Below are 10,246 nucleotides of genomic sequence, written 5' to 3' on the forward strand. Positions count from 1 at the left end.
CCGAAACGTCCGTGTTCTTCACCTTGACTTGGTCAGTGACCGCATCTACATCCTCAAATGTTTCCTTCCTATGCACACAAACAATGTTAAAGAAAAAAAAGCTTTTGCAGAACAAGATCTCCTTTCTGTATTGCATACGACACCCGTCTTCGTGCAAGGGTCTTATTGTTTGCCTTTTCTAGTGTGTGCTTTATGCTTATTTCCTGCTCATTCCTGCCTGCAAGGGTTATGAAAGCATGAACTTGACTTCAAGGGACGAGGCAAAAAAGAAACTACAATGGAAAGCACGGCAAACACATTAAACATTAACCTTGCTGCAAGTAGACTTGGAAAGAAAGGACTGCAGCTGTTTTTAGTTGACAAACATCATTATGATGGTATTTGTATTCTTCTGTAAATCTCAGCTTGGGGCAGCAGCAACACACAATTGGTGCCAGGGTGATTGTCTCTTCTTTGCTGTGCCATCATGCTGTCAGTTTCTGTAGTGTTTATAGCAAGTACTAAAGTACGATGAATGTTCGTAAATATGTTGCTGCTACAGATGCTATGCTTGAATTTGAGGCCTTGAAATGACCCTCCATTTGCAACTTTTACAGCAGAGCTGTGATGCTTGAGGTTTGCTGTGTGCCATAGATATAAAATTATTGACATCACGAACTGGCATGTGCTCTCTTTGTCCTCTTCTGCTTTGCTCCCAGAATATGTGTGCCGATTTGTCCGGCGTGGGATGCAACAACTCCGATGGGTGAGAGAACAAGTAGAGAGAAATTCTCGGCGAGGCGAGATTTGAACCCCCGTACCCACGATTCGAAGGCGAGCTTTATAACCACTCGGACTCCAGGCACTCTAGCAGAGCATAGCATAGGCTTGTATAGTATAGTGTAGCAAAGGGATGAGAAAGGAATTGAGGTGAGGAAGATGGAAAGGAGGAGGGTAGAAAGCATAGCATAGAAAGAAAGACAAATGGAAACAAAGGGAAGAAACGTGAAAGAGAATCAAAGAAAAAAAGAATAATATAGAGTGAGAAGGAGATAGAAAGAGGATGTGAGAACTAGAGAAAGAAAGAAATACATAAAAATAAACAGACAAAAAGGAAAAGGAGAGCAAGCATAGTGATGTACAATAGTATGGCAAGGGGTGGGAAAGAGACAGGTGAAAGGGTAAAAGCCTAGCCAAGCCAGGACCAGCAGGTGCCCACCAGCTCTGCTGTAACCCAGCCTTGCGCGACTTTGTGCAAGCTGCATTTTTTTTTTCATAAAAGATTACCGTTTTTATGATGTATGTGCTGGTCTTTCTTGGAGGGACATGATTTCAGTAATGTTACTTTGTCACTGTATAATCATACAAGCACTAACGATCTTGTCATGCTTTCTTTAGTTCTTCAGGTGTCAAATGATATTCTCTTATGTATGAGTGCATTTACATTATTATGTCTCACGGTAAACGGAACGATTATTTTATTGAGAGGTTGATGCTGGGACTTTCATGTTGAAAATAACGTCGACATCCAGCCTTGAAGGATGCGTACACAAGAAGGAATTGCATGAACACGCACGCTGGGAACATAGAACAATGCTCAGCGAAGCACATAGACGTGCATATACGAAGCCGCCCAGGTTGTGTGCAATTACGTTCTCTTGTGTAAGCGTCCTTGAAGGCTGGGCGTTGTTCCTTCGAACAATTTTAGTTAAATTGTGTAAACTATGTTTATTGTAAAAAATAAAGCACTCTTCATAAGTGAAACATTATGTCTCTGTGATATAATTTTGCTTTCGCGGTGCAACTACTAATTTAAAATCTAATTTAATTTAATTAAAGTAACCAGTTGATCACTTAACACCAGCATTGTGTTTGTGTTCTCCATAATACATTGAGCAGGGCTGTAACTAAGGGGGTGTTGAGGGGTACCACCATTGTAAAGTTAGCCGTTCTACACACAAACACCCCCCCCCCCCAAAAAAAAAAAAAATCCTGGGTACGGTCGTGACATTGAGGGCCAATATTTGTGGTTTACAGTAAGTTATGCCTATTTTTGTAGCGTGGTAGCTCGTATGTTTTTATTGTCATAATCTTTCACAAGCGCGTAAACGGATTTTTTAGTGAGTCGTATTTTTTTTCTTTGCTTTGCGGACAAGTGGATTAATGAAAAAAAAAAAGAGGTTCGAGATCGAATTTTGAACTTCGCGCCGAAATGCCAACTGCCATTGAGCATGACGTCGCATTTCAACGACATTTTCCCTCTTTTTCAACGGCCGGTTTCTGCAGATCAAAATATTTCGAGGCCTGAGCAAGGGTGAAAAAGTTAGACCAAGTTCTCTCTGTTCCACGCCTTGATTTCAGCCAAATGGCCAAGGAGCATTTTACACAGTAAATTTTGTCCCCATGGAGAAAAAGTCCTCTTTTTTAGGAATTTATGGTTGGCCTCCGCTAACGAACCGATCAAAAGCGTTCAAAAATCCCGATTTCGGTTTCGGTTTCCTGTGCGTAGCGCCACCTGCTTCCTGCGGCAAGTGCATGGCGGCTTCCTGTTTACATTTTTGAACTCCGCATGCTTTCAACTTCCAAGCTTGACGCTGTTGTTCATGACATTGTGAAAAATATATGGATATATATGGGTGGTGATGATATTTAGCATCATCCGGAAAGTCAAGCATCGATATTTGGTCTACGACAATTTGCCTACTGGTCATCAAAGGTAAGCAAAACGCCACAGCATCCTGCACGGTCTTACGCGGCCCGCGTAGAAAGGCGAATATGTTTTGCTTTCACGGCTACCGCTGTCCTCGCATGTGGAATGGCACGTGAGCTGCGCAAACACGGACCTGAGAGAACCAGACGACGCGTCGTCTTTACTGTTCTCGTTCGACGAATTTCCTCATTTCGCGATCGATTCATACGAACTAGCGCAGCTTCCTGTCGTTCGTTGTCTCTATGTTCACTTTTCGCTGGATTCTGATCGCATTCGTTCGTCCTCATCGTCAGTTGCACAGCGCATAGCATATTGCTTGGTTCGTGCAAGAAGAGCACAGCTTCTGGCTTAATGACCCGCCATCAGATGGGCCCGTGATAGCATAAACTGCCTAAAATGGCGTTGACATGTGTTCTGCACCGCAAGAAGCCATTGAGAATCGTGCCACTGCAGAGACCTCTCGGCGTCCCACCGGCTGCTGTCGCTACTGTACTGGCGTCAACCATTGCTGTATTCTTCTCGGTGCACCCATGACAGAGACCAACTTTTGTTTGCTCAGCACAAGTGCGCAGTTACGACCATGCGGACAGCAGCTGTAGCCGGCGATCTCGAGCGGACATGAACGCGGTGGTTTGAAAAACACAGACGTACATTTAATTTGCTTTATTTTTACCGGTGCATAAATTAGCACGTACGCGTGCACAACTAAAAACCCGCGAAATAGGGTGGCCTTTACTCATTTATTCACAGTGACACCACAATGGAAACCAATCAGATTGTTTTGAATGAAATTGTCCGCCAAGCGAATATTTAGAGCCTTTAGACAACCTGTAATCACAAGGACCAGGCAAAAATGCATTTGTGCAGAACCGTCTATCTGTTCTATTATTTCTTTTATAAGTTATATAGAAAATAGGGATTTTCTATGGTCTTGGAGATGTTAGCCTGGTTTATTGGCCTGGCACTGAAGGTACTGGGTGATTACCATGGTATATACATTGATCAACATATGCACAAATGTGCAGTTATGTATACAACCTATCATGATAGTCTAGTGGTCATGGTGCTCAACAGCGGACTCAGAGGTTGCAGGGTCGAATTGGCCGTGACGGCCACATTTTGATGAATAAAAATGTGAGAGACCTGTGTACTTAGATTTAGGTGCACATTAAACAACACTATAATAATTGTTGGGGTTTTACGTCCCAAAACCACAATATGATTATAAGGGACGTCGTAATTAAGAGATCCAGAAATTTTGACCACCTGATGTTCTTTAACGTGCACCTAATCTAAGTACACAGGCCTCTAGCATTTCGCCTTCATGAAATGTGGCCGCCGCAACCAGGATTCCATCCTGCGACCCTCAGGTCCGCAGTCGAACACCATAACCACTAGGCTGCCGTGGCAGGACGCGTTAAAGAACCAGATGATCAACATCTCCGGAGCCCTCATAATCACAGTCTGAGTCTTTATTTCAGACATGCATACAAAAAAATACATGACTGAGGAGGAGGGAAAAAAGCCGCACAGTCGCGGCTTGACGTTCGCTTTCCCCCGTAAACATCGGTACTGCGGTATGCACGAAAACAGAAATAGCACAGGCTAATGTTATAGCAGAAAAAACACGGTGCACAATAAAATGCGTAATACTACAAATACATTATATCTCCAGATATATCAAATAAAGTTGCGTACACAAAATATAATTAAGGTGGTGGGTAAATGCACACATTAACGGAATAAGTTTCGAAGAGAGTTAAAGGAATGTTCGCGTATCGAGGTGTGAGAAAATACAAACTTGTTAAGCAAAGGCAGGGCTTGAAAGCCGTAGTTAGTACATGGGTGAGGCACAGACCAGTACTCGTGGTGCCTTGTAAGGTAGTAAAGAATGTTGGTGTGGAGGTAGCGACTTCACATAAGAACAATATGCCGTGTTCAATCTGTGATTTGTAGAGCTGTAAAAGACGATGATGGTACTATTGCACTCAGTATGAGCTACATCACGCGAGCACATGGCCAATGCTCTGCAAGGTTGTACAGTGGCGCCGATTATGGCATATGTTCGAGTTATCAGGAGAGAGTTTGGCTGTCCCGGCGAGCGCGCATCCCCTCCACTTGCTTTCATCCTCGCCCTTGTTTTGCCCTGAGGTGATATCAGCTTCGAAAATGATAACTTCGAGGGTGAAAGCAACAAGGGTGGGGGCGATGCGTGCTCGCACGAGCAGCCAAACTCTCTCCCGATAACTCGAAAGTACGCTGTGATCGGCGCCGCTGTACAAGCTTGCAGAGCACTCGGCCGCGCAATAGTACATGTTGGTTAAAGGGGTACTGACACCTTTTCTCGAAGGCGAATTTACTCTGCTATACAAATCTCCTGTATGCATAGATGGCTCTGAGCAAGTGTGAAGCTCAGCAAATGCCGATAAGGTATTTTAATTTGATATTAAAATTAATTTTTCCATGGCGCACCTACTGACATCGACATTAGCTTGACATCAGGCTACAGTACAAATTCCGGTGACTTCACGCAGCAGTCTGGCTAGTTGTGATGACGTTAGGTACCAAAACTTCCAAGATGGCCACTTGTGCGTCACCAATGGAGCCATGGTGCGGAGCGACCGTGGAAACGTCACTATATATTGTGCAAGCATGTGACAAGAAGCTCATACTGTGTTGTGACGTCAGGGTACAGTACGAACTGAAACTAGCTTTTAAAAACATACTGTAATTACTTTTTCAGGGCGCACTCGCGCTTAGCACCACCTTTTCTAGGCTCTTGAGGGCTTGACCCTTCATTTGACGCCAAAAAAACGACAACTGAAAATATTCGTGTCAGTACCCCTTTAAGTGCATGATATGATAGGTGGTAAACAGTGGTTCAGAGTGCATTCTGTAAGGCACGTCAGCAATCGCTCTAAGCGCATTTTTCTGCATTGAAATTAGTTTACTAATATTTGTTTTTGTTGAACTTCCCCATACCAATATGCAGTATTTTAACTGTGATTCAAACAGGGCTCGGTACAACGTAAGCTTTGCCTTTTTCTGGCAATAGATGCTGGAATTTTTTCAAAACGCCAACTACACGTGCAAGCTTACTTTGAAGATGTTCTTTGTGACTATCCCATAGCATGAATTCATTAAAGTAGACTCCAAGCATTCTGTGTTAGTAATTTCTATGGCATTCCCTCCTAAGGTAAGTGTGGCTCTGACAGAAATAGCTTGATTTTTTGCTCTGAAAAATGTTGCTTTAGTTTTATTGGAGTTAATAAGAAGGTAATTATTACATCCAGTCACAATTATCAATCGTTTCGCATCTACAGGTGTGACCTAAAGCCCCTCCATGCGCTTTCCGCCGGCTAGGTTATGTAGTGCCAACTCATCCTCCCCCTCTCCCTTTACATCGGTACCCCACCCAGCGGAAGCCGAAGTGCTGCCATTATGTTTCTGCTGCTTTTCTGGTTGGTGCACCCACCCCATGCCCGCCCATGCCCTCGCAACGCAGAAACACCGAGCAAAAACTCACTAGGCGGCACGCAGTTCTGAGACGAACCACAAAACAACACTTGCGAAACTGAGAAGGAAATTGTATTTGCTTTCTCGCGTGTGCACATTCGCGTGCAGAAACAAGATGGAAGGAAAAAAGAAAGAAGTGGCTCAAGAACTTCCTTCCGGGAGCTCCGAAACCAGAAATGGGCGGCGGCAACGAAACAATGGATAGTGCTATTTAAAAAAACGGCAGCAAACGCGATGGAAGGGCTTTAGTGTGACCTAGTTGGTTTGGTATCGTGCTTTCACTCCAAGATGGTACATTTGAAATGCAAGACAGCAAAATTAAGCAATTGGGTATTGATTTATTTCTAGAAGCGATCGAAACAGTACCACACAAAAAACCATTTAAACAACATTCCATGGAAAGCAACTTCCCAACTTGCTTAAAAAAAGATTTTAATGTGCTCACATGTTCGCAATCACGACAAGAAGCTTCAGAAAGAAATTCCACGCACTTCCGAAGGCGCAGTGTCATGCTCCTGGTGTGACATATGTAATTACTGCTGACGCATGTATAACAGCCAAATCCAAATTCTACTCCTGGATACCGGCTATTTAGATATTAATTGCAATGTAGCTTTGGAGTACTTGGTGACATTAATGCACTGACTGGAAATTGTTAAGAGTAGGCTCGACCATACAATCAGTAGCAAACAACTGCATTTTTCTCAGTTCTGCTGTGGACTTGCCTTTTTTAGAAAGAAAATGCCACATATGATCCATGCCATGTGCAGCATGAGGGTTCTTGCTTTCATGTGATCACACACTTGAATAGATGGGCATTCCTTATACAGCTGAACCCCTTTATAAGAAACACACACCTGGGAATAGTTATTTCTCATATAAGGTGTCTCTTATAAGCAGGGTACAATGTTCTCATTTTCTGATCAACCCCTATTTTGATGTTGGGCACGGTGGTGTCTTTTACAAAGGGGTTCAAGTGTAATCGCCAAAACTGATGATCATCATGTGCATCGTATTTGGGAACTCCAAATTAATTTTGACAATATGGCATCACATGGACCACATGGTTCGTCAACGTGCACCTAAATCGAAGTGCACGGGTGTTGTTGCAACCTCAAGCTTAGCAGCATGACACCTTATCTTCCAAGCTACCAAGGGGCATGACATAATTGAGTGACACTTGTTGGTGGGCTAGTCATTTTGTACTGCTTAAACAAACCACAATACAATCGTGATTTAGAATAAAAAAAAAGGAATCGGGAGGGGAACAAGCAATGAGAGTGCTTCTCTTTCTCTAGCTTGTTCTCCTCCGAACTCTTTCTTTTTTTAAGTGCTAAGTCACCATAGTATTACGATCTGTTTAGACAGTGATGATTGACTAACATGTAAACGCACACATAAACAGTAGAGGAATGAGCAATGATGATCGAGTAAAATGAGGAGACTGTTGATATGCAGGCTGCTAGAAAAATTGCTTTCACTGGTGGATCTGATGATGGTCCTCATTTCTGTGGCTGGCACATGAAGAGTAAGGTTGTGTACTGTTCTATCTACCACAGCTGAACAAGCTTGCACCAGAGCGCGTGCATGGTCATTTTTACATGAAAGTGTCTGTTCACCTTTCCAGCTTGCAGATATTGAACAGCTGATGGTGCGACAAGAATCCCAGTATCTTCCTTGCTGTACATTTTGAAACAATTCTTGAACATACAATTTCCGTCGTGAAGTGGTACATCCTTTGGTCATCCTACTGTGTTGCTCCTGAAATGCCAATAAAGATTACAATGTAGAAAATTTGCTTTTTTTATTTTTATTTGAAGACATCATTCAAAGTGCATGTCCAGGCTCTAAACATATTGACCGAGCATACTTACTGAACCAAGGTGCCCAAGACCAATTAAGAACTTACAATTTAAAGCCATAACCAGAATAAGCATTCTAAAAAACTTGGAGGATGCTTGAGTTATGCCTTCAAGAGAACGCGATAGCGTAATCGAGGCCCGTGCGCATTGCCTTCAACCGTGCCGCAAGGAAAGGATTGTCTGTGCGGGTAACATTGGCCGTTTCAAACTATGCTAGAATGCCTACTTTGCAAGTACAGTTGCGAAGTGCCCACTACGCCATAATTCTTCCTTTTGCAAATCAGCAAAGTACCCACTGTGTACATATGGAGGTGTGCGTAAGGTGCCACACACACCTGCACAACTGCACACTTTGTAATGGGTGGGAAGTTTTAGACCACCATTGCACCATTCTCATGTTTTGACACCAGGTGCGATTCTATGATTCTGTCACGCAATATTACATGCGTTAAGGAGACTCCAACTACTTGACATTTCTGTAGCGTTTTTTACGAAGCAGTTTCAAGCACTGACGTGGCTCCGTGATAGGACACCTGCTTGCCGCACAGAAGGCCTGGGTTCGATCCTCATTTGGACCGAAGATTTTTTTATTATTTATTTAATTGCATCTATCTCGAATTTTCGCACACGGACAACGCTGATTTTTCGGTCACCACCAACGATGCTGACGCCAGAATTTCTGCAATACAAGCTCTTTAATACTATTGCGTTAAAACTATTTCCCAAGGCTGTGAAATAAAACCATGTTTTACGTCAACTTTGACAACAGCAGTATGCGTGGGCACATAGTGCATGTTGACTTTGGGCAGCAGCTTGTTATCCGGAGTTTTTAGCAAATTTTTAACATTAATTTTTATGCATGTGACCGTTCAGTGACAATGCCCATATGTAGTAGCATAATAGGGTTTCATTGGAGAACAATGGATGCCCCAGCGGTGTGGTTGCAGATGTTGGCAGCCAGCCGCTTTTGTGTTTTGAAGAATGCTGAAGCAAGGAAATACATTTTTTTCCAACAAGATCTGCGCACTGATTGATTGTGCCACTTAAAGGTCCCATTCTTGCACATACATAGGTACCTTTGACCATGTATTGGACATAGCCTTGGACACATTTTAATATGGTTTCAAACTAAGCACGAGTGCCTGAGTTAGCAACACCTTGTGACATCATCATTGGTACGATGCATTTAGTGGCTGCTCAAGCTCACTGTGACAGTTCACCTGTTCTGCGAGTACACACTCTAAGAAAAAATCGAGTATTTGGGGAGTATTTCTGCCACACAACTATAATCGTCATCTGGCTTGCTCACGTTTTCTTTCTTGAAAACCTGGCTTTCGTCACTCTCCTGTTAAGAATTCTATGCCACACTGATAACGCACGTGCCGTTCGTGACCGGGAAGTGCCGGGACCGCGGTGATAGCGCGAGGTGGATGACGATTATAGTTGCGTGACGGAAATACTCCCCAAATACTTGATTTTCTCTTAGAGTGTAGTCGATGTCAATGACAGACACGTCACAGCGCACACTGGCGCATGCCATGGGCTATCGTCATTCACCTCCCTTGCTTTGTTCTGGGGCTGCTTTCTAGATGGTTCTGGCTGCTTATGCCAGCGGTATTTTAAACACTGCTAAAAATAAATGAACTGGACAACACAGGAAGACCAGACCAGACGTCAACAGAACTGCTTATTCTGCAGTGTCCGCCTCAGCTCAAAACACAAAGAAGAATAGAGATGATGATGGCTATGTACAAGTGAGAACTAATTTCCCCCCTTCGAAGCGGCCAGCCTGGCCACAGCTCAAAGATCGGCTGAACGAGTAATAAAAGGCTTGATGTGGGGGACGTGAACAATTTCCGTGCTACGACAGCGGTGGTCAGTGATGGACTGAAGTGGGGTGACGAGATAGTTCACTGGGGAAGTTTGTCGTAGAACGGTGTATGAGCCAATGTACTGTTGAAGAAATTTCTCGCAAAGTCCCGACGTTCGAACCAGGGCCCATAGTAAGACATCATCTTTGGCATGAAAGGCCATGTCACATTGTTTACTATTGCAGCGATGTTTGTGTTCCTCTTGAGTAGCTTCCATGTTTCGACGAGCAATTCTACTTAGGACTACCTGTCCTAAGTAGTACTCCTTTACAACTTCCAGTGTCTCGCCACCTATCGCAAAGCGCTGT

At 43.5% G+C, this 10,246-nt stretch overlaps 1 long non-coding RNA gene across 1 annotated transcript; it reads left to right on the forward strand.

The window, feature by feature from the left end:
• The first annotated feature begins 2,486 nt into the window (after window positions 1–2,486).
• Window positions 2,487–7,989, forward strand: LOC125756551 (uncharacterized). Its single transcript, XR_007414589.1, has 3 exons — window positions 2,487–2,695; window positions 5,705–5,885; window positions 7,833–7,989. It is a non-coding gene; the product is annotated as an uncharacterized LOC125756551 (long non-coding RNA).
• The last annotated feature ends 2,257 nt before the right edge of the window (window positions 7,990–10,246 follow it).

Source organism: Rhipicephalus sanguineus, unplaced genomic scaffold (assembly GCF_013339695.2).
Source record: "Rhipicephalus sanguineus isolate Rsan-2018 unplaced genomic scaffold, BIME_Rsan_1.4 Seq1235, whole genome shotgun sequence".
NCBI lineage: Eukaryota > Metazoa > Arthropoda > Arachnida > Ixodida > Ixodidae > Rhipicephalus > Rhipicephalus sanguineus.